The 24,331-nt window shown below is 41.2% G+C and overlaps 1 long non-coding RNA gene across 1 annotated transcript in view; it reads right to left on the bottom strand.

Moving 5' to 3' along the window:
• Nucleotides 1-2,174: 2,174 nt before the first annotated feature.
• The window catches only part of LOC141407050 (uncharacterized), a 217,717-nt gene continuing 195,560 nt past the window's right edge, over nucleotides 2,175-24,331 (bottom strand). Inside the window, exon 3 of the long non-coding RNA XR_012414000.1 lies at nucleotides 2,175-3,112. This is a non-coding gene — a long non-coding RNA (uncharacterized lncRNA). The remainder of the gene's footprint in view (nucleotides 3,113-24,331) is intronic.

Here is a 24,331-nt window from a genome sequence, read left to right as displayed (position 1 = left end):
TGCCATGTAAGATGTGACTTTGCTCCTCATTCTCCTTCTGCCATGATTGTGAGGCCTCCTCATTCATGTGGAACTGTGAGTCAATTTTCCTTTATAAATTATAAAGGATAAATTATAAATTATAAAGGAAATCTCTTTCCTTTATAAATTACCCAGTCTCAGGTATGTCTTTATTAGCAGCGTGAGAACAGAGACTAATACACACTCCATCTTCCATCTAATGAGATTCAGAATTTATTTGGGTAGATGGCTTACAATAACACCCTTAATTGCCTCTCCTGCCCATCTAATTCTCAAATATGATGGTTAATTTTATGTGTCAATTTGACTGGGCCACAGGACACCCACACACCTGGTTAACCATTTTCTGGGTGTGTCTGTGAGGATATTTTTGGAAGAGATTAGCATTTGAATCGGGAGACTGGGCAAAGCAGATGGCCCTCCCCAGTGTAGATAGGTGCCATCTAATCAATCCATCGAAGGCTTGAAAAGAAGAAAAAGGTGAAAGAAGGCTGAAATCTCTGCATGTCTGAGCTAACATACTGATCTTCTCCTGCCCTCAGTGCTTCTGATTCTCAGGACTTTAAACTCAGACTGCAATATAAATCATTCATTCTCCAGCTCTCAGACCTTTGAACGCCACCATCAGCTTTCCTAGGACTCTAGCTTGCAGATGGTAGATTACAAGACTTCTCAGCCTCCATAATCATGTGAGTCAATTCCTTATATAAATCTTATTCTCTCTCTCTCTCTCTCTCTCTCTCTTACTGGTTCTGTTTTGCTTGAGAATCCTAACATATCAGGGATGGGTTTCCATGGTCCTATCTCTTCACTGTGACCCTACCTGGAGCACACAGTGGTGGAAAGAGCTGTAAGTCAGAGAACAATGAGCTTTCCCCAAATTTGACCGGCTGCAAAGGAGACTCAATGTGGAATGTGGAAGCCCAACAGTTTGCTCTGGGCAACTCAAAATCCAGGCTGGTAACAAATCTCTGCAAACTAGTTTTAGCCAAAGAGAAGGATAGGGTTATCGTAAGAGCCAATGTCAGGAATTCAAGAAGCAACTGGAATTGGGAATAGGAAAATCACTAGGAAAGCAGGCCATATTTTACCATCTCTGCTTCTCATTGGACATATGCTACATTTTTCTGTCTCTGCATCTGTTGGATAGCTCACTTCAGTCCACACTGATTGGGGCAGCTTCTAGCTCCTGAGTTCATATGGTATAGTTCAACCACACTGTGTGCTCCAGTTTCCAAGATTTGCTTTTTATCTCTGGTCTTGGTAACTTGTCCTCCCCCTTGCCTGATCTTCCCAGGCATCTAACGTCTTGCCCCAGTCCTCAGTGACTGCAGCCTCTCTGCCTGATCTGCAGACTGATTTTTAGGATAAAGCCCACCTGACTCAAGGGCCATTCATCCAGGGTTCCTGGCTCCTGCGCTGCTGGCTGAGAGGGACGGGTTGATCACATAGAGGAGGCTACCACACTTTACATACAAGGCCAGGTGACACAAAGGTGACACAGGTTTTTCTTCTGCCACGATAACTTCTGGGACAAAGCAGGCTGCTGCACTTTCTAATATTCTTTCCAATCCAAAGTCGTGGGAGGAGATTGGGCAGTAACAGAGTGAAGCACTGTTCATCATGTCTCCCCTTTTCTCTCAAGAGAGCACCACACTAACACCAATCTATATAAAAATGTGTAATTGAACACATTAATAATGAAGACTGAATTATGCTATTTTCCTAGATTGCAAACACAATGAAAACTCGCACTTTTAGAATAAAAATGGACACGTATTGTCTCCTATATCTTGAGTATATATTATTATTACAATTCATTTTTTATTTTACACGCCCACATTTCTTTCCAACTGATCATAAATTTGCTAAGCCCTGACATAAAACAATTTTTAGCAAGAGGGTATATGAGGAAAGTCATAGTGGGTTATTAAGGCAATGCAGAGAAACCTAAATATTACTCAATAGGTCATAAATGAATCTTTAAAATGAGAGGTTACATAACCTAAGAACACCGATTATTGAAATCAAAGTTATGAGATTCCATGTGAATTTAGACTATGATTGTTAAATTATTAAATTCTTTCATGAATTTACCCAAACTCAACAGATATGAACATGTTTCAAAGAAGAGGTTTTTGTGCCTCTAATGATTTTCAGCGTTTTATTTTTTTCCATTTTATGACCTGACCTAAAAAGCCAATGTCAATTTCTGTCTTGTAATAATAAGTCTTTCTATCCAAACCAGAGATATTAAAATAAAGAGTATATTATATCCAACTTTAAAAAAGTTAGCCTCAAATTCTACTTAACAAAACTAAGAAAAATCAGCCAAGGATATGAATAGAAAAGGTAAAGATGGCTAAATACAAATGACTAATATACTATTTATAAAAATATGTTCAACCCTCTTAACAAAAATTCAAACTTATATCACAACATGGTACTATTATTTCTTTATCATAACAATAAAAAGTTTTAAGAAGATAATACTTGACGCTGGTAAAGATACATTGAAATGGTCCCGCATATACTGCTCATGGGAATGTAAATTGATGCAGGCTTTCTCAGAATAAATTGGCAATAAATACAAAGAACATTGGTCAGGCACAGTGGCTCATGCCTGTAATCCCAGCACTTTGGGAGGCCATGGTGAGAGGGTCGCTTGAGCCCGGGAAGTCAAGACCAGCCTGGGCAATGTACTGAGACCCCATATCTCAAGAAAAATGTATTAACAAAAGAACATTAAACATGTTCATAGTCTTTGACCCTGAACTTTTTCTTCAGAGATTCTATCTTAGGAAATAATCAGAAATATAAACAAAGATTTATGCACGAAGATTGTTGTAAGAGTAAAATTAGAAAAAAAAATTGTGTCAGAATAATTTTACCTCCAAGTATCTGAAACCCTGATACAAGATGACTTAAATAAAAAGCAAATTTATCTCACATAACAAGAAGTACAGAGGAGGAGGTGAACTTCAAGGCTGCAATTCAGTGATTCATCAATGTCGTGAAAGAACTAAGTTTCATTCATCTCTTCTGTGATTTTTCAGAGGTAAGATGGCTGACCACTCAGAATTCATAATCTCTAGAGGAAGAGACAATATTTTCTAATGACTCTGTCTTAGATGTGAGAAAACATTCCCCAATCTTTCTAACCAAAATTCCCTTCATATATTATTGGCTAGAAATAGTCATATGCCATTTCTTAACCAATCATTGGATTGGTCTATTATTCTTAGACCAGTCAGGTCCACTCCTAGAACTCGTAGTGAAATCATCTCTTTAAGATGTATGGCTACTTGGAGAAAGACTGAATTACTGGAAAAAAATTATTATTTTTGGAAAACGGAAAGGGCAACCCAAAGTGTGCATTATATATCTAAAATAATTAAAATAGTGGTATGTTAAATTACAGTACATTCATGTTTTATGGTGGATGATTATCTGATCATTATAAATGTTGGGTTTGAAGAATGTTTAAAATGAAAAAAAATTATAAATGCTGTCTTAGCTCATGTTACCATAATGGAATGCCATAGAATAGGTGGCTTAAACGAAAACTTATTTATCACAGTTTGGTAGGCTAGAAAATCTAAGATCAAGGTTCTGGGTAATTCAGTTCTTGGCGAAGGCTCTATTCCTGTTCTCACTGTGTCCTCATATGGCAGAGAGAGAGCGCAAATGCAAACTCTCTGGTATCTTTTTTTATGAGGGCACTAATCTCATCATGAAGGCCCCACCTTTTTGACCTCATTTAATCCTAATGATTTCCCAAACACCCAGTCTCCAAATACCATTATATGAGGGTTAGGGATTCAAAATATGATTTTGGGGTGGGAAGAAATAACACAAACATTCAGTCAATAACAAATGTTATATCAAAAAAAAAAAAAAAGAATATTCTTGATCTCTCAGGCATGAGAAAAAGAAAAAAAGAATAGAAAAATGTATATACTTTATACCTATGTGATATATATATATGTTAGCATGTATGGAGATAAATCATGAAGAAATGATAAAAAGTTAGCTATGCATATCTTGTGTAATAAGATTATTGTTAATTTTTTTTTTTTTTTTGAGACAGAGTCTCACTCTGTGGCCCAGGCTGAATTGCAGTGGCACGGTTCCAATCCACTGCAACTTCCTATCTCAGCCTCCCAAGTAGCTGGGATTACAGGAGCCTGCCACCACGCCCAGCTAATTTTTGTATTTTTTAGTAGAGATGGGTTTTCGCCATGTTGGGTAGGCTGCTTTTGAACTCCTGACCTCAGGTGATCAGCCCGCCTTGGCCTCCCAAAGTGCTAGGATTGCAGGCTTGAGCAGCCGCACCTGGCCTATTGTTTTTATTGTCTTTTTTTTCTATATATTTTTATTTTTTCTACGTGGGTATACATAAAAATGAATAAAAGTTATTTATAAAAATTGGACTCATATTTGATGCTAATGACAACTCTAATTTTAGGAATGGCAATTCTTCACCTTTAGTTACTGTGTGGTCCATACTTTTTGGATCTACAGAAGACCAAGTTTGCTGGTTTATTTGGTCAGAAGTCTTTAAAGGTACTTCCCCTTGACTGTTTATACAGTACTCAATTATAGCTATTGTTTTACTACCCAAAGATCCAGGCTACCTTTGATACCAGCACCTGCAATACTTGTGATAAACTTTTTGAGGAGTGCATGGTAGTGGCAGCAGCTGTCTCGTGTTGGGGCTTGATGGCATCTGTCTCTAAGACAACTGATTGAGGACTAGTGTGAAATGCTTTTTTACAAGTCCATGGCTCAGTGGCCCTTTGACTAGCTATAGCCACATTAATATATTTGAATAAGTGGGACCCTTCTATTCTCAGGTTGAGACAGGCCCATTCAATCTTATCACCTTCGGTCTAAAGGGATACTGGAAGAGTTGGATAGGAAAAAATTCAAGGACTGGAAAAGAGGGATTTTAGGGTGTTCGTTTTAACAGTCAGGTAGGGTGACCAACTGTCCCAGTCTGTTCGTTAGGGACTAACAGTTTTCCCAGGATGAGAGACTTTCAATGCTAAAACCAGAAAGTCTTAGGAAAGTTGGGATGGGTTTGTCTCCCTAGTCACAGTTCCAGAAATTGCTAGAGTCAAAAGAGCCACACCTTGGTGTCACTGAAAAAATGATTTGGGGAGCTGAAAAATATTCATGTCGTATTTTGTTTTCTTCTATTTTCTTATTAACATCTCTCTTGGAATATTCCAAGCTGTTTCTGTTGCACTACTAAGGAATGGAATTTTTTTGCCTCTTTTCAGCCAGCAGCCAAGGGAAGCAGAAAGACTCCATGGGCCGGGCTAGGTGTCAGTATCAGGAAACCATTAGAAGGCAAAGAGGGAAGTAAAACCCAAGGGGAGAGGCCCTTCTTGTCCAGAGGGATCTCCTACAGAAACCTTGCCTACTGGAAAAATTTCTTTTTTAAAAATTAAAGATTTGATCCTTTTACAAGGTATGCAACCTAAATTTTTGTTCATCTTTAGCCTTACTTTCAGTTTTCAAGCTCTGTTTTCATGACAACATCATGAACTGAGTAGTTCCACCTCCTTAATTTTTGTTGGTGTCTGCTATGTTATTTAAAACCGCAAAGTTTTCTTAAAAAAAAAACCCTTGATATTTTATCTCTCAATTGCTTCAGAAATTCTATGGACTTATGATGCTTTTTTTTTTGACATGAACACCAGAGCCATATTCAACACATAAGTAATCTCAAGAATTTTATCATAGGCCTTATCCTCATATATACAGGTTATGTGCAAAATTGTATCATGTTTTCACAAGGTTGTACAGATGAATGCATTCTGTGCAGTATGTTATACACTGCCCTACCTTTTTTCACTGGTGTAATTATTAGAAAGGTCAAGAAAAAAATCTTAAAACGTGAAAAGTGCTTATACAGCTAACAACAGCACGCAATCAGAAACTTAAGAATATGAGAGTTAGGCTCAGTGCAGTGGCTCAAGCCTGTAATCCTAGCAATTTGGGAGGTTGAGGCGGGAGGATCACTTGAGCCCAGGAGTTCAACACTAGTCTGGGAAACGTAGGGATACCTCCTCTCCACAAAAAATAAACAAAATTAACCACATGCCCGTAGCCCCAGCTACTTGTGGAACTGAGGTGGAAGGAGTGCTTGGGCCAGGGAAGTCAAGGCTGCAGTGAGCCATGCACTCAAACCTGGGCAACAGACCCTGTCACACACACACACACGTGCACACACACACACACACACAAACACGAACATGAGAGATAAAAGCACACTTAAGAGATTAATGATTAGCGTAGTTTCCAACATTGGGTGTTACTGAGGAAACAAATATATTTAATACTTGAATTGCAATTCAGACAGGTTTCTCGAATACTATACTAGCTATACTGAATGAATGGCTAAACTCAGGCTCCAATGCCTTTAGGCTAATGAGATGCATTTTTTTCTTTCTGGAATTAGCATGTGAATGCACATGCTTTAGCATCTGAATGCTTTTGTGTTTGTTGAATGAATCAGTTTATTCTTTAGAATTTTTGGAAGAAAATATGCTTGAGAAATTAACCAATATTGTTTTTTTCTTTTTATTTCTTCTACCTCTCTCTTCCTTCAGGCTATGTGTTGGTTAGATCATATAAAAAATGTGGCAGAAAGAGAACTATCCTACGTATGTAGGTAGACTTTCTCAGAGGCCACCTGGAAATAAGATTCCTATGCCCCAAATATGGCACAGAAGTTGCAGAGCTGTGCTAAGCAGCACAATGGAACACTCTGCTATAAAACCAGATGGGTGGACAATTGATATCCAGAGGGGCCCACCTTGGTCCTGGGTGCTGAAACTTTGGCCCAACTGGTGAGAGGTAGGAGTTGGAATGGGTCCTAGACTTAGGAAGCAAAACTCCCCCCCAAAACTATATTTGATTGCTGGCAAGATGGCCGAATAGGAACAGCTCTGGTCGCAGCTCCCAGCGAGATCAATGCAGAAGGTGGGTGATTTTTGCATTTCCAACTGAGGTACCCTGTTCATCTCACTAGGACTGGTTGGACAGTGGGTACAGCCCATGGAGGGTGAGCCAAAGCAGGGTGGAGCATTGCCTCACCCAGGAAGCACAAGGGGTCGGGTGATTTCCTGTTCCTAGCCAAGGGAAGCCGGGAGAGACTGTACCAGGAGGAACAGTGAACTCCGACCCAGATACTGCACTTTTCCCATGGTCTTCACAACTGGCAAACCAGGAGATTCCCTCCTGTGCCTGGCTTAGTGGGTCCCACCTCCATGGAGCCCAGCAAGCTAAGATCCACTGATTTGAAATTCTCCCGGCTAGTACCACAGTCTGAGGTCGACCCGGAATGCTGGAGCTTGGTGGGGGGAGGGGCATCTGTCATTGCTGAGCCCTGAGTAGGCAGTTTTACCTTCAGAGTGTACACAAAGCCATGGGGAAGTTTGAACTTCAGCTCAGCAAGGCTGCTGTGGCCAGACTGCCTCTCTAGGCAGGGCATCTCTGAAAAAACGGCAGCAGCCCCAGTCAGGGACTTACAGATAAAACCCCATCTCCCTGGGACAGAGCACCTGGGGCAAGGGGCGGCTGTGGGCACAGCTTCAGCAGACTTAAGCTCCCTGTCTGACAGCTCTTAAGAGAGCAGCGGATCTCCCAGCACAGCGTTCAAGCTCTGATAAGGGACAGACTGCCTCCTCAAATGGATACCTGACCTCTGTGTATCCTGACTGGGAGACACCTCCCAGTAGGGGCCGACGGACACCTCGTACAGGAGAGCTTTTGCTGACATCTGGTAGGTGCTCCTCTGGGATGAAGCTTCCAGAGGAAGGAACAGGCAGCAATCTTTGCTGTTCTGCAGCTCCGCTGGTGATACCCAAGAAGACAGGGTTTGGAGTGGACCTCCAGCAAACTGCAGCAAATCTGCAGAAGAGGAGCCTGTTAGAAGGAAAACTAACAAACAGAAAGAAATAGCAGCAACATCAACAGAAAGGATGTCCACTCAGAAATCCTATCCGAATGTCACCAACATCAAAGACCAAAGCTAGAAAAATCCACAAAGATGGTGAGAAACCAGCACGAAAAGGCTGAAAACTCCAAAAATCAGAACGCCTCTTCTCCTCCAAAGGATCACAACTCCTCGCCAGCAAGGGAACAAAACTGGTGGAGAATGAGTTTGAGGAACTGACAGAAGTAGGCTTCAGAAGGTGGGTAATAACAAACTCCTCCGAGCTAAAGGAGCATGTTCTAATCCGATGCAAGGCAGCTAAGAACCTTGAAAAAAGGTTAGAGGAATTGCTCACTAGAATAACCAGTTTAGAGAAGAATATAAATGAGCTGATGGAGCTGAAAAACACAGCCAAGAACTTCGGGAAGCACACACAAGTAACAACAGCTGAATCGATCAAGCAGAAGAAAGCATATCAGAGATTGAAGATCAACTCAATGAAATAAAGTGAGAAGGCAAGATTAGAGAAAAAAGAGTGAAAAGAAACAAACAAAGCCTCCAAGAAATATGGGACTATATGTGAAAGGATCAAATCTACGTTTGATTGGTGTACCTGAAAGTGACGGGGAGAATGGAACCAAGGTGCAAAACACACTTCAGAATATTATCCAGGAGAACTTCCCCAACCTAACAAGGCAGGCCAACATTCAAATTCTGGAAATACAGAGAACACCACAAAGATATTCCTCAAGAAGAGCAACCCCAAAACACACAATCATCAGATTCACCAAGGCTGAAACGAAGGAAAAAATGTTAAGTGCATCCAGAGAGAAAGGTTGGTTCATAACTCTTAAAGATAGAAACATTTCCCATCTGTAGGTGGCTTCTAAAACCCTGGACATTTTACATACTGGAGTCAGATTCAAAAATAAATGATTTCCTTATATACCTGCCTCCGTTTTGAAATAACTTTCCTTATTTTTCTTATCACCAGATATGGTTGCTGTTTTTTTTCCCCTCAATTTGATCATTTCCTTTCCCTCTGGGGCATAAAAGTTGTTATGAGGACTGGAGGTGGGATCTATAAGCTGACTAGCACAGAGCCTAGCCCTTGACATCCATTCAGTCAGTGCAAAGACAGCTGCATTCTTTCATCAAAAGACCAATACATTTCTATAGTCCATAAGCAAAGAAAGCATAGTTTCAACTTTTAAGCCTTTTTTTCCACAGCTTGAGAAGACAATATACATTTTCTTTTTTAACTATAAATAAGAGAATAACTATAGCTTAAACAGTAAAGACTTTTAAAATCCCACATAAGAAGAATGGTGTTGTAAATAATTATCATGAACACAGTTCTGTGGGTCAAGAGTCTGGGCACAGCAATTGCTCAACTGGATCTTCTACTCAGGGCTTAGCAGAGCTGAAATCAAGGCATCAGCAGGACAGGGCTCTCATCCAGAGGCTCTTGAGGAGATTCTGCTTTCCAGCTCATTCAGTTTGTTGGCAGAATTCAGTTTCTTGAGGTTATAGGACTGAGGTTGCCATTTCCTTGACATGGTTACCTTCATCTTCAAGTTAACAACAGCACTTTTAATCCTTTTAATCTCGGAATATCTGACTTTATCTTCTACTACTAGCTGGAAAAATATCTCTGCTTTTAAGAGCTCACGTGATTCCATTGGGCCTACTTGGATAAGCCAATATAACCTTCCATTTTAGGTCAGCTGATTAGTAACCTTAATTACACCTGTCAAGTCCATTCTGCCAAGTAAAGTAACATATTCACAGGAGTGACTCCAGAGGGAGAAGGTCATAAGGCCCAATATTCTGCCTACCACAGATGGGTTTGGAATATATTTCACAGGAGGAAGTAGAAAGATTTGCTTCAAAAAGTATTTAACATCTTATCTAATGAGACATTTACACCTTATCTAGAAATTTCTTTTTTATTTTGTTTTTCTTTTCCCTTTTTTTCTTTTTTTTTGAGACAGGCTCTCACTGTGTTGCCAGGCTGGAGTATGATCATGATCACGGCTCACTGCAGCCTCAACCTGCTTTGCTCAAGCGATTCTCCCACCTCAGTCTCCCAAGTTGCTGGGACCACAGGTATCCATCACCATGCCTGGCTATTTAAAAAAAAAAATTTTGTGGAAATAGGGCCTCCTTCTTTTGCCCAGGCTGGTATTGAATTCCTGGGCTCAAGCAATCCTCCCACTTCAGCCTCTCAGAGTATTGGGGTTACAGGCATGAGCCACCACACCTGGCCTAGAAGCTTCTTTGAGGCCCCAATCATTTCATTGAGTTCTCCCCTTCATCAGTCTGTAAATATCCTACTTGAGATTTTTGGGTGTGCAGAAAGAAGAAAAAGACAACTATCACTTTCAAAAAATTCAAAAAAAATTTTGAATTTGGGAATAAGAATTGCGGTTTGTGAGGCAAAAAACATGATGAGATGAAGCAGGAATTTGTGAGTATGGAAGTTACTTTTCCTGTGGCTCTCCTTCTGCCTGGGTGTGCTGGCATGAAGGAAGCAGAAGAAATGAGTAAAGAGGAAAATAATCTGGGACTTGGGGTCATATATGATATGTGAGGAGGGGAAATCAGAAGCATTTCATATTAAAAAAGGTAAAACAGCCAAGAAGATCTAGAAAGCCCTAAGCAGGAAGGGAACAAATAAAGGCAGAGACAACGGCAAAGCCATACAATATCACTGACTAACTTCTTTAGGAAAAAAAATTATTAATATGTGTACATTTTAAAAAGAACCATTTTCATAGAAGACATAATCTCACTACTTAGAATTAACTCTGTAATTTTCTAATGATAGTCAAGTATTTGCCAAGTTCCTTGTCAAGTATATTATATACATACATACATACATACAAACATTGGAGGGGGGCTGTTATTATTTTTTATTTTGTTTTATTTGTTTTTGAGATGGAGTTTTGCTCTTGTAGCCCAGGCTGGAATGCAGTGGCATGATCTTGGCTCACTGCAAGCTCCACCTCCCATGTTCAGGTGTTTCTCCTGCCTCAGCCTCCCAAGTAGCTGGGATTACAGGCGCCTGCCACCACACCGGGCTAATTTTTTTTTTTTTTTGTATTTTTAGTAGAGACGGGGTTTCACCATGTTGGGCAGGCTGCTCTCAAACACCTGACCTCAGGTGATCCGCCCACCTTTGGCTTCCAAAGTGCTGGGATTACAAGCATGAGCCACCACGCCCAGCTGGGGCTGTTATTTTTAGGAGGAAAAGGCCACATTGAAAACTGAGTGAACAGCTTGATAAATCTAAGATAGGAAAATTTTGCTGAACCAAAGGACCTTTTGGAGTGTTCTATTTTTTCTCACAAGCCCAGGACATCTGCAAAAAACATCCAAAACAACTATAGAAAATGCACCTTTTATTCTACTGTTTCTTCCAACAGATTTGGATTTTTAGTGAGGAGCAATAACACATTCTTGGTCGAAATTGTCAAACTGCTAGGTCACTGTGTAAGAAACAGATGACTAGATTTTGCTTTCTATTGCCTTGGATCAGCTAAAACAATTGTGCCCTCTAGCCTATGAAGTCTGTACTGCAAAGGCCATTTCAACAATGTTTGCTTCAGGTTTATCCTCAATTTTGGTTCTTGAAATCAAAAGTCATAAAAAATGTGGTAGAGATTCACAAAGATCTCTCCAGTTTTCTCTTTCAGTTATAAATAACAGAATAACTAAAATGAAACAGCGTAAACAGTGAAGACTTTTAAAATCCCACATAACAAGAATTGTGTAATAATGTAAAGGTGTAAGTAAAGCAATTAATCTCATTTGGGTGCATAAACTGATTACTGTGAGGTTCATTTACTTCCTTAGCTCTATCAGAAAAACAAATTAGTTATACTACACTTTTGTCCTCATATTTTAAAAACCTTACCTATTATAGGAAAATATTCCCTAAAATATTGCTAAGTAGGAAGTTACTGATCATTTCCTAATAAAGGCACATGACTAAACTCATACTGATAAAGTCCAGAAGTTGCCTGCTTGATCTTTATTAACCACCTGGCATTTAGGATACTGATTTTTTTTAAAGCTACATTTTAGTCAGTTAAAGCCACCTCAGCATCTTTAAAGAATGCTTTGATTTGATCTATTTCTACTTTTTCTTTGAGGAAATCAAGCTGGGAGTTCTGAGAGCACATTCTGTTTGTTTATTTGTTCCTTTTATCCCTTTCTGTCCTCTCTGCATGCTAGAGCACACCTCACTTTGAAAAGAACTCATCAGCCGCTCTCAAAATGGGAATTGCAATGCCTTCATCTTGAGCCAACTTTAACAGAGTTTCATTTTTTTCTGCTTTGATTTTGGATAGTGCATATGTTTGAACACACTAAACACATATTGGCCAAGTTTCCTTCATAGAGTTGGAATTCAGATTGGTTGTCAGGTTATTTAAAATAACTTTCTATCTGGATTGGATCACTACTAATTGCTCTGATCAACTGCAGGACATGGTTAAGGTGAAAAAAACATATTGAGAAGAGACCCTAGCTAATCTGATCTTATTTCATAGACAGACAAATGACCAACTTATTTTAGTTAGGGAGACCAAGGAAGGAAGAGGAGACATCATTAAAGAGTAAATGTTTCCAGCAATTAGTTTCCGGGTCGTTAAGCCCTAATGATTGATCTTATTTGGTTATTTTAAAGGCTACTTGAAAATAAAACGGAAACAGTTGGGAATACTTCCTTTGTATACAGAGGATTTGGTTCATGGCAGCAGCTATATGTGCCTGAACATTTGTGTCACACAAACTCCTGCATTTGACATTTCTATCAGAGAGAACAAATAAAAATCATCCTCGAGCTTTCAAACACTCAAGCCATCTTGGGGCTTTGAAAGACCTTGTCATTTCAGAAGTGAAGAAATGGGGATGCTCTTAAGAGTGAGGGCAGCTGAATGGATTCCCCCAAAGCCCCAAAAGCACCTTCTCATGACTTAATTACTCTAAACATTTCTATTTTTTACATTGCCTAAAATTTTCATCAATAAGAAATTTATTCGGTTTATTAATATCAAAACCTCATATGAAGATAGTAAACACCTTTGGGATGGTTAAGTTAATCTCGCCATTCACAAATGTATGTATATTATCAGGTGAGATTGATTTAATACATCTTTGGGACAATAAAGGATATTTTTCTTAATTAAAAAATACGATGGAAAATTCAGTATCAGTCATGTTTAGGAGTTCTTCCTCTTCTCTACTGTTATGTAAGAGTCCAAGCAGCCTGTGCTATCCAAAAACCCTGGGGAGGAGAGCCTGGTATGAGCTCATCATAGTTGCATTGAGATCCTCATTATTTGTGCTTATTACATGGCACTCTGCTGATGGTGGCACCCGCCTCTCTTCACCGAAGTCAGCCACTGGGCCCTCCGAGGAGGCTCTAAAGGCTGAGTCACTCTGTGCTCAGCAAACAGACATTCTTGCACCAGTCCCATTAGACATCCTTCTGACTTTCTGTGCAGGGGAGGGCACGAGTGTCAACTACAAGAACCTACCACCCCTTTACTTTTTCTAGGCTCTGGAAGGCATCCATACTTAGAACTAGGTTCTCCCCTCTCTTTCAATCAACAGAACCTTCCCTATCCATACAATCCTGCTGTTGGGGGTGGGGTGGGGGAGGGAGAGACAGAGAGAGACAGAGACAGAGACAGAGAGAGGGAGAGAAGCTTTTGAAAATAAAGACTTAACCTTCTGAGCAAAGACAGCTTCAGACCTCCAGGATACTTGCCCTTTCGAGAAAGGAAAGATAAAAGCCCCTATTATGGAGAGCTGTTCTGTTCAAGTTATCTACTGCTATGCAGTGAAAGGTGGCTGGGCCTGGGGTCATCTTGAAGGCACTTCCACTCATTTATAGCTGGTAGCTGTACTGGGGAGACTCCAACAGCTAGGGCTGCAACAGTTGAGTTCCTTGGGCACCTCTCCCTCTATGTTGCCCCCCCACATGGTCTCAAGGAAGCCTCAGGGCAGGTGGACTTCTTACTGAGTGGCCAAAGGCTCCCAGAGTGAGTAGAGTGAGTATCCCAGGGGTATCAGCAGAGGCTGCCTGGTCTTTTCTAATCTAGCCGATAAGGGACTCGGTGTCACTTCCAGTGTACTCTATTCATTGAGGCAGTCACGAAGATCCACTCAGGTTCAAGAGGAGGGGCCATGGACTTCACCTCTTGGTGGGAGAAGTGTGAAAGAATTTGTGGACATGTTTTAAAACCACCACAAGAGCATATAAGAAAGAAGGAGGAGGAGGAGGAGGAGGAAGAGGAGGAGGAAGAGGAAGAACAGGAGGAGGAGAAGAAATTACTTGTTTTTCAGTTAGATTCTGTTTCTCCCCTATGTCCACCCATGACCACCAGGCTGCTGCGAACTATCTCCCTTGCTTGGAAATCCTCTGTAAAGCTCTCCTGCTCTCACTTTTGGTCCCACTGTCCCAAATCCTGATCATCACTCTCCGCCATGCCCCTTTAGACTAAAGGCAGGTTGGGTTGTGTTTCTGATCACTCTCTGCAGTTCTGTGTACCAGAACCTATGGGCAAGTGATACTATTTCAGTCCTGGCCAGACCATGAGGGAAACAGGTCCCAGCGAGAGGCAAGAAACAGCTCCAGTTTTCTGGGAGGAAGACTGGGAGGTCTGAAAAAGAAAGCTGTGCATACGCAAATGGCATTATTTAATTCAGCAGTTTGCTGGACTTCCTACTCTGTGGCCAAGAGCTGGAAAAATGTCTCTGTGCTTCATGTCTTTCCTCTTAGAATCCCATGGTTTCCCTCACAGGACACAGAGCACAGACTGTCTCTGTTGGTGCTGATGGTAGCTCCATATGGATTGCCCGTGAGCCTCCACTCTCACTTATAAAATGGGCAGCCTTGCAGTATTAGGTATCAAAAACTCCTACTGTGATATGGGTCTGGCCCATATCGATTCTGTAGCACTACTTTTTCTTTAGCAAGATGTATCCTAAGCTCTGACCTACCCACTTACCAAAGAAATGGAATCATAAATCCACTGTATATTGGATTTTACTTAGAATAAGTGAGAGTCTCACCACATTAACAGTGATTCCGAATCAGCTTGCAGAACAGATTCTTTCTGACACTTCTCGTGAACTTTTTTTTTTTTTAAACAATTTACAACATTTTGGCAGATTTGATTCATTTTGGATTTTAAAAATATTATTTTAGGCCGGGCACGGTGGCTCAAGCCTGTAATCCCAGCACTTTGGGAGGCCGAGACGGGCGGATCTCCTGACCTCGAGATCCGGAGGTCAGGAGATAGAGATCATCCTGGCTAACATGGTGAAACCCCGTCTCTGCTAAAAAAAAATACAAAAAAAAAACTAGCCGGGCGAGGTGGCAGGCGCTTGTAGTCCCAGCTACTCGGGAGGCTGAGGCAGGAGAATGGCGTCAACCCGGGAGGTGGAGCTTGCAATGAGCTGAGATCCAGCCACAGCACTCCAGCCTGGGCGACAGAGCGAGACTCCGTCTCAAAAAAAAAAAAAAAAAAAAAAAAAAATTAATAAAATTCCTCCTCAAAGAAGTGCTTATTCTTTACACATAATTCAGTGAACTACTTCTTTCAGTCTCAACAGGAAAAAATCAGGAAAGCAATTCCATTTCTTCTGCATATAATGAATCTTTTCACATTTCTTGTAGTTAATGTCTTAAAAAATAAAAATGAATGACAGCCTGAAACATGCTTCTCATATTCATCTGTGATGTTGTGTGGTTAATAGTCCAGCCTCACATTTGCATGGGACCAGCTGTCAAAGATGGCACTGCAGGGAATCCTCTATAATTTTAAAACATGTTGCAGAGTCACATATGTCCATAAATCTAAATTCACTAGAATGCTTTGGGGACATATTATCATCAGATTTGAAAATAAATCCTTTATTGCTTTCATTTTGAACTTCACTCTTTACTTGACTCAAATTATCTTTATCAGATAATGAATGAGGGGCTTCATCATGAGTGAAGAAGTTCCCAGGAGCAATCCCATTTACAAAACTTCTTAAAATTCTTGTCAGAGTCCATTTTGGACATAGGGCAATTTTCTCTGTCCCTTTTAAGAAAAATCTCTTTGACCTAGCTAATATCTCTGATATGTTACAGTTAACATGTGATAAGAACAATATCAAAACCATAAATTCATTTAATAAGTGTAGATTAAGAAATTTGAAATCCACATATTTGCCAACCATAAAAATATAGTGTCCTCATCACACACATTGTAAAGATTGACATATTCTACCAAGCTGTCTCTATCTGCTTGATAAAAAACCTCTTTTACTTATACATAAAACACAGCCCTGAAATTTGTTAAAAGGGAAGAAATGGGATTCAAGTCAAATACTTTCTCATTAGTTACTAAAAAGTCAATGCAGTTACTATTAATTTATTTAATGATTTAAGATTAGAACAATATAAATCATAGCCTTTATTCTTGCATATTTCTAAGAATAGGTATAAATTCTTAAATAAGTATTCATTCTCAAAAGTAAGTATAAAATAATATTTAGATGGGATTTAAGCCTTCCTACAGCACCCCTACCCCCATTCCAAACCTTAGAAGTTTCCCAATATACAAAAGATGAGGTGACTAAAATTTTCAAACTTCTCTCCAAAATCATCGTACTAAATTCAATAGCTGTGTGTGTGGGGCAACATAATATTTCATATTTCTCCACAAACATATCCAATACTAAAATGAAAGCTAAATCCCAGCAAGGCATATAATTATCTGTATCAGACACAGCGAAGTGTAACATCCCATTAAAATAAAGAGATCTTTTTATTCTGAAGTTAGTTGTGGCTCCTTATGTTAAACTTTCATCATATATCTGTGGAAGTAAATATATGAATACATATATAATTATAAATAATTTCTTCACATGCAAAGATCATTTATCTTAAAAAGTACAAATAAGCTTTTTTTGTAGTTGAAAAAAAAAAAGGTAAGCTAAGGGAACCTGAGTATGTTCCTTAAACCTCTCTGAGCCTCCATCACCTCATCTACAAAGTGGGCAGAAAAATACTTTCATGTGGGACAATGAGACAAGATGCAGGAGTAAGTGGTCGGTTTATTATTTCTTTACCTGGGATAGGTGGGTCTTTTTCTCCAGTCCTGACCTTGGTGAATCTCTGTGTAGAATAAGTTACCAGCACCCTCTTCTCACTTGCTATCGTTCACCCCAGATCCCCCTCAGAGCCTGCCATTCCCCTACCCTGTACCTCAGTGTTGTCTAACTTGTCCAGTTCTGCCAAGGGGCCCCTAAGGGATGTTAAAGAAAACTCCTTGTCTGGAATTGCAGATGTGTGGTTCCAGCCTCAGAGGAGTCCCACCTCAGCCTTAAAGATGGCTCAGCGTGCTACTGAGTTCACTCACTATCAGGGATGATTTCACTCACACCCCTCTAGATTTCTGCTACCCTCACTCCCCATCTCTTTCTCAGCAGATGATCTTGCCTCTTGTGACACTAGGAAAATGGAGACCTGGCCGGGTGCGGTAGCTCACTCCTGTAATCCCAGCACTTTGGGAGGCCAAGGCAGGTGGATCATGAGGTCAGAAGTTCAAGACCAGCCTGGCCAAGATGGTAGAACCCCGTTTCTACTAAAATTAGCTGGGTGTGGTGGCAGGCACCTGTAATCCCAGCTACTCGGGAGGCTGAGGCAGAGAATTGCTTAAACTCAGGAGGCAGAGGTTGCAGTGATCCGAGATCACATCACTGCACTCCAGCCTGGGCAACAGAACAAGACTCTGTCTCAAAAAAATAAAAAGAAAAGAAAAGAAAAATGGAGACCTAAAGGCAGGTGTTCAACTTCTCACTTCCTTCTTGGCTCCCATCTTAGCTCTGTTCCTCATTTCTTTGATTTTATCCATTCTCTAATCAGTGTTTGTTCTTTTCTTTTTCATTGATTTCTCATCAGCTTATAAATGTAGCCAAGCCCAGCCAGTCCAAAAAGAGTTCCCATCAACCCTGCTTTCTTCTCTAGCCACCTTCAACTCTCAATCTTTTTCCTCCTTCACTGTGAGTATTCTTGAGTGTCCTGGACAATCTTCATTTCCATCCACTATGGGTTCCATTCCAACTATGTTTTGGTGCTGCTGTGATTAACAATGAGTGCACTGATGAATTCAATTTCTAGGAATGGAACTAGGCACTGTGGATACAGTGGTGAACAAGGCAGACATGATTCCTGTCTTCATGGAACATAAAATATAGTGGGGTGTCAGTTGTGATCCTTTGAGAAACAGTTCCCAAGACAGAATTAGATGTGTAAGAGATGTATACCAGGAAATGCCTGTGAAGAATAAAGGAACTGGAGTAGGCAAGGAGAGCCCTTAGATCACAGTACAGGTGGGGTACCTGTGAAGAGAGAGAAGGAAGGAAGGGTTGGATGGGAAGGGCCACAAGCCACAGTTCAGCTCTAAGAAAATCTCATCTGTGCTGATAGGGCATCCTGGAGCAAAAGTTGCCTGTTACTGTTGCTATAGAATGAATGTTTGCCTGCCCTAAGTGCGTATGTTGAAATCCTAACCCCCAAGGTGATGGTATTAGAAGGTGGGGACTTTGGTAGGTGCTTAGGCCATGAGGATAGAGCCCTAATCAATAGGCTTAATGATCTTATAAAAGAGACTCTGGAGAATTCCCTTGCCCCTCTGCCATGTGAGGACTCACTGAAAAGAGTCATCTATGTGCCAAAAAGTGGGCCTTGCCAGACACCAAATTTGCTGGAGGCTTGATCTTGGACTCCCAGCTGTCAGAACTGTGAGAAATAACTTTCTGTTGTTGAGAAGCCACCCAGTCTATGGTATTTTGTTATAGAAGCCCAAACAGACTAAGGGAGAAAACTGGCACTGAGAAGTGAGTGTGTTGTTGTAATAAATACCTAAAACTGTAGAAGTGGCTTTGGAATTGGCTACTGGGTAGAGGCAGGAAGAGTATTGAGATGAGTGCTAGACAAAGCCTACATTTCAATGAACAGATATTTCAGATAAGTGGCAAATAACATGGAGACATGTTCATGTCCTAGTGTTTTGTGTTTTGTAGAAGGTACAGCTGGTCCTAAGGGGCTGCACATATGGGCATCCATGCGATCTGGGAGAGGGGTCCCGGAGCACCTGCAATGAAGTTCTAAACCACCTGCCTGTGCAGTTTACTTCTGCCCTCTGGTCTTGCTTCTGGCTGCAGATTTTAAGCAGCACTGGCCAGTTTTGCCCCATGGGATGCCATGCTCTATTAATTTTCTCTGCAACTCCCAGGAGTCAATCATCCTTGACTGCCCCTTTGTCCTTGTTGGTCAATACAATAATTGTGGGCTTCTGGCTTTTAGTGGCTAAGTACCACTTCCTGGCTCTATTCGTTCATTTCTTCATTATGAGTCTAACTCTATGAACACCTCTTTTACTATCATCCCTGGCCTGCAGAGGAGGCCACCACTGAATATTCGAGCATTGCTGCTGCCCTTCTCACTAGTGCATTCCTGATTGCCATAGCGAATGGCATATTCTCTGGGCCTCTCCATGGAATATCATCCTGTGGCAGGTCTTCTGGTTTCATATACTATACCCACTCCAGCATCTCACTTTCTACAGCTTTTTTGTTCCCTCCTCCATCATGCACAGGGCAACTCAGCCATTTCCATTTTGCCTAGCATAGGATATTAGTTTTTCCAGGCTTCTAAGAGCCACCATAGCTAAAAGTTTGTCCTATTCTTTTGAGTCCTTGCCAGGGTGGTGAATCTCATGTCCTGAGGAAGTGTCGCAAATTACTGAATTTCTACTTATCCAGTTTTATGTTCTATAATAACTCCCTTTATTAAGCACTCTTGAAATTCACTCCCAAGGGTATTTTCCCAGCTCTTGTATACACATGCTGGTTAATTTTTGCAACTCCTTCAACAGAAATCTCCTTCCTTCGTTTTCAGGTTCAGCATGTTCCCAGCTGGATTATGTTATCCTGACAGTCAGGATGTAGGCAGAATTAACCCCTGAAGAGGGTACCTATTACTTTATGGGGGAAAGACCTTTGCAGTATCTTTCCTCTGAGGCTGCTAGCTCTTCGTCTGGAGAGGTAGGCCCCCCTCTCCAATCTCAGAGGTTTCAGGGCCTCTGCGGAGGTAAAACTTATAGAAGCATTTCCTAGATGTCCTCATTTCATTTCAGAAACCAGGCTTTCCCAACCTCAGCCCTTACCTTAACAAATAGACCTGCTTTGGCTGAGCATTTAAGTATCTCTGGAGTTTGGCAGCCTCAACTCTCAGACCTTAATTTTACTGCTCAGCTGTGATTGCTCTACCACAGCAGGAGATAAGGGTCCCTTTGTAAACTACTTAAACTCACACTTAGCCTTTAACTGTTTGTTAACCCTCATTTCTCATTCTCCCCCTGTGGGGCTTCAATACAGCTTAGTAATAACCAGTCATTAACCAAAGTAGGCTTTCTTTGCCCCATATTTTTCAACTGCTTAAATCATCTCACTGACAAGGGCATTTTCCTTCACTGGATTTTCCTATGTCATCACCTTCCCAATGTCATCCCAAACCACCTTCCCAACCTCATTTCCTGCCACCCGCCTTCTCTCAGAAGCAGTTTAGACTCACTGTTCTGTAAGCATTTTTTGGGCTGCATCTAGCCTACATGGCTGTGGGGTTGTCTTGGCCTACAGTTTTTCATTGTTCTTCACTTCCTATAATCCATCATTGTTCAATGATCAGCCCAGGCATTGTTTACTGGAAGAGTCACAGAGAAAACATGCATTTGCTTTACCAGCTCTACCACTTACTGCTGCAAGAATCCATCAGCTTTCTCAGGATGTAAACCCCTTTGTGAATGCTCAAACTGCAGGCACTGTGAGTTTCCAGGTAAGCCCCAGAGTGCAGATCCAGGCTATGGTAAGGGTGTATTCAGGTGCCCAGACTGGGTACAAATGGGAGCTGGATTGGGGTTGGGGCTTTTAAACATGCATCCAAGGATTTTAAAGGCCAACTACCTCTGTAGGCCTTGGAAAGCCTCAATCAGTCAGAAGCGGTGTGATAGTGACTGCTGGAGTGGTGAGATGTGAAGCAGATGAACCAGTTCACAAAGCAGGTCTGTTGTTAAGGTAAGGGCTGAGGTTGGGAAAACCTTGTTTCTAAAATGAAATGGGGACATCTGGGAAATGCTTCTGTGAGTTTTACCTCTGCAGAGGTAAAGTCTTAACAGTGGTTGAGAGCCAGAATGGATCTAGATTCAAATCCTGACTCTGCTACCCAGCTGAATGACTGTGCGCAGTTTACTTAAGCTCTCTGAACTTCAGTTTCTTCATGGGAAACTTGGAAACTAAGCCTATCTGACACATTGTAGTGAGGGCTGACTGACAGAATGCATAGAAATTACCTGGCACTCTGTTCGTAACATCCTGGAAAAAAGGGAAGAAATAACACTGACCAGTCCACGTTCTCGTGCCAGGTGAGGGGCTCTCTTTAGGACAGAGAACCTGCCATATATGGCAAAAGGGATCTCCTGAGTGGATTCTAGGCCTGATGAGCCCAGCTGGCCTTCTTCATCTCTAAAGCTGCTTGCTCTTTCTTTTTTCCTGACCCTTGATCTCCCTCTGTGCACTGGGAGCTCCATTTCTGCCCAGGATGCTGAGCACAGTTCTGCCCAACTTGTGCTCAATGCATGATCTCATTTATTCCCTTACTTCATCAACATTACTGCTCTGCCTCCCCTTGATTAGGGCCTTGCTGGGCATCCACCTAATTAATCTGGTGAAGCAATTCGGGCAGGGCATTAACGGCTGATAATGCTGCATTCCTTCTAGGGAATCTGCTGTACTTTCGTAAAAGTCTCCTTAACTTGATGCAAAGAAGGGACTAATGAGTTAATTTCAGGACCCTTTCAAGGTCAACACTAGGACAACAACCTACATACCATCCAACTGGATGATCAAACAGGAGGGTGAGCAGCAGAAGTGTGGCTGAGAACAGGGCTACTGTCCCTTAAATCTGGTCCATGTTGCACAGGCAACAGAGCTCCTTCAAGGAGCATACCAAGCTGAACTGTGCAGGGGAGAGGGCCCAGACAAGTGCATTTTTGAGCCACTGCTTTGATCCAGGACTCAGAGTGTCTTGCCTGGCCTAGCACAGAAGGCTCTTCTCTGGTCTCCCTGCCTCCTTGATAGGTCTCTCTCTCTCTAGTCTCTCTTCCATACCATTGCTGGGGGACCTTTAGAAGATTCATTTTGGAGACGTCATCCCCTTGCTCAAAATCTTTTCTTGGGTTCCCATTACCTTTGTGGTACAGCCTGAACTCCTCAGCCTGACACACAAACCCCTCCTGCCTGGCTCCCTTCTCCAGGCTCATCTTCTGCCACCCACGGCACACACCCACACTCCAGACTGATCAAATGACTTACTGTTCCTGAAAGTCCTGAAGACCTAGCATTTGCAGTTCCCAGCACCTAGACTATCTTCCTCCTCACCCTGTGCCCTGACACCACCTAGCACCCCACCTGTCATCTCCTCATTCTCCCTCCCTTTGATTGTCCTATGGACTCCTGTCCATTTTCCAAGATTCATCTCTTATCACATGTTAGTGACAGTGCCATTCTCCTTTCACTCTCATTGCACTCTGGCAAAGTGAGCCGTTTTCTCTTTTGCTTACCAAGCGTACCTCTGTTATAAAATTTACACTTTAAGAAATATGTTTTACCCCACATTAGGTAAAAGTTTCTTTGAGCATTTGGAACCTGCCCTGTTTGTTCGAATCCTCAGCTTCACAGATTCAAGACAATCAATAAATATATTCTGAACAAAATGAATATGACCATGAATAACCAGAATTAAATTTTCATTTTGTATCCATCACACATAATTTATTTAATCTTTTAGCTCTCCCTGTGGAGAGCTAAATATCTCCATTTCCTTTTTTGGCAAAAGAAAATCAAATACCTACCTCTGAGGATGGAAGTGAGATTTTACATATGTGAAGTGTCCTGTGTCAGGCTGCACATGGAATTGGCTGTCACATTGGGCTGCTGCTGCCACCTTTACCCACTTTGGTGTATATCTGGATTGAGTTGCAGTACCTTTGAAGATACACCTCAAGAGTCAAAGGAGAAATCAAGAAACTCGGGGAAAACCAGAATTCACCAGTGTCTTCTGTGTGCTTAGCCTTATGCCTTGGCATTTTACACACTGTTCCCAAGGCCCTTTCTGGGTGTCCGATTTGCTATCTTGCCTCACTGCATAGAATTGGAGGCTAATAGTGGTTGCTCAATAAATATTTAATTTAAATGAATGGAGTAGAATCTTTCCTGTATTGATCAGCAGTTTACAGAGGACCCTTTTCTTCTGCTGTACCTTCTCAGTAATTAAGTTACAGATTTTCCTTGAACAACTACTATTATGCTGACAGATTTATATGCTGTTACTGTTGATTGTTTGAAGACTAGTCCTTCAGACTGGGATAAATGAGTTCAGCTCCCAGTTTTTGTCAGCTTTGTGAGTAAAGAGTTCAAAGAAATAAATCTCTACTACAGTTGACATTTTCTCTATTCACAAGTAGAGGGAGTGAAAGAGACAGAGAGGGAGATTCCCATATGTGTACCGATACATACGGAGATAAATATCCCTCCCATTTGATAGCTATTCAAAGCACACTTCTAGCCTGGTGTCCTGGAATAGCCTATTTGTTAAATGCTAGAAGAATCAAGTTACTCTACAAGATTCAAATTGCTACTGAACGTCAGTCTTTGAAATACATTGTCTGTTCAAATAAACTGACAAGCAAATCTTTCAGAAGCCAGGAGAAGACCTTCTGGATGTAAAAGGAAAAATCTGATAGAGAGCACTTGGTTATGAAATAGTTTTAAAACAAAGGGAAGTGACAATAAAATATCATTTCCTTGGCTTTGTAGAAATTCAGTCTGTCAGTACCTGGGCACGACTATTTCTGTCCTTCACTACCAGATCTGAATTGTAATATATGCTGTTACTTACTGCTTAGAGAATGTTGTCTCTTAAGAAATGTTTCCACAAAAGGGTACTTATATAATGACATTTTCCTGATGTCTAATTTGCATACATTTATTTATGATTAAGCAATTGTTTATAGCATGCCTAGTATGGGCCAGGTTTGCTTTAGGTACTGGGGATGTCACAGAGAATAAGACAATGTTTACTCTCATGGAGTTTACATTCTGAAGGCTGGGGCTGGGGAGATGAAGAAAACATGGTTGTTAAATTGATGAACAAGAAAAATATTAGTAAAAAATGTTATGCACAGGGAACATAAAAACCTCTACAGTGAGAACGGGCTTGGTGTGTTGAAGGATCAG

Source organism: Macaca fascicularis, chromosome 6 (genome assembly GCF_037993035.2).
Source record: "Macaca fascicularis isolate 582-1 chromosome 6, T2T-MFA8v1.1".
NCBI classification, from domain to species: Eukaryota; Metazoa; Chordata; class Mammalia; order Primates; family Cercopithecidae; genus Macaca; species Macaca fascicularis.
This window is presented reverse-complemented; position numbering and strand designations above follow the sequence as displayed.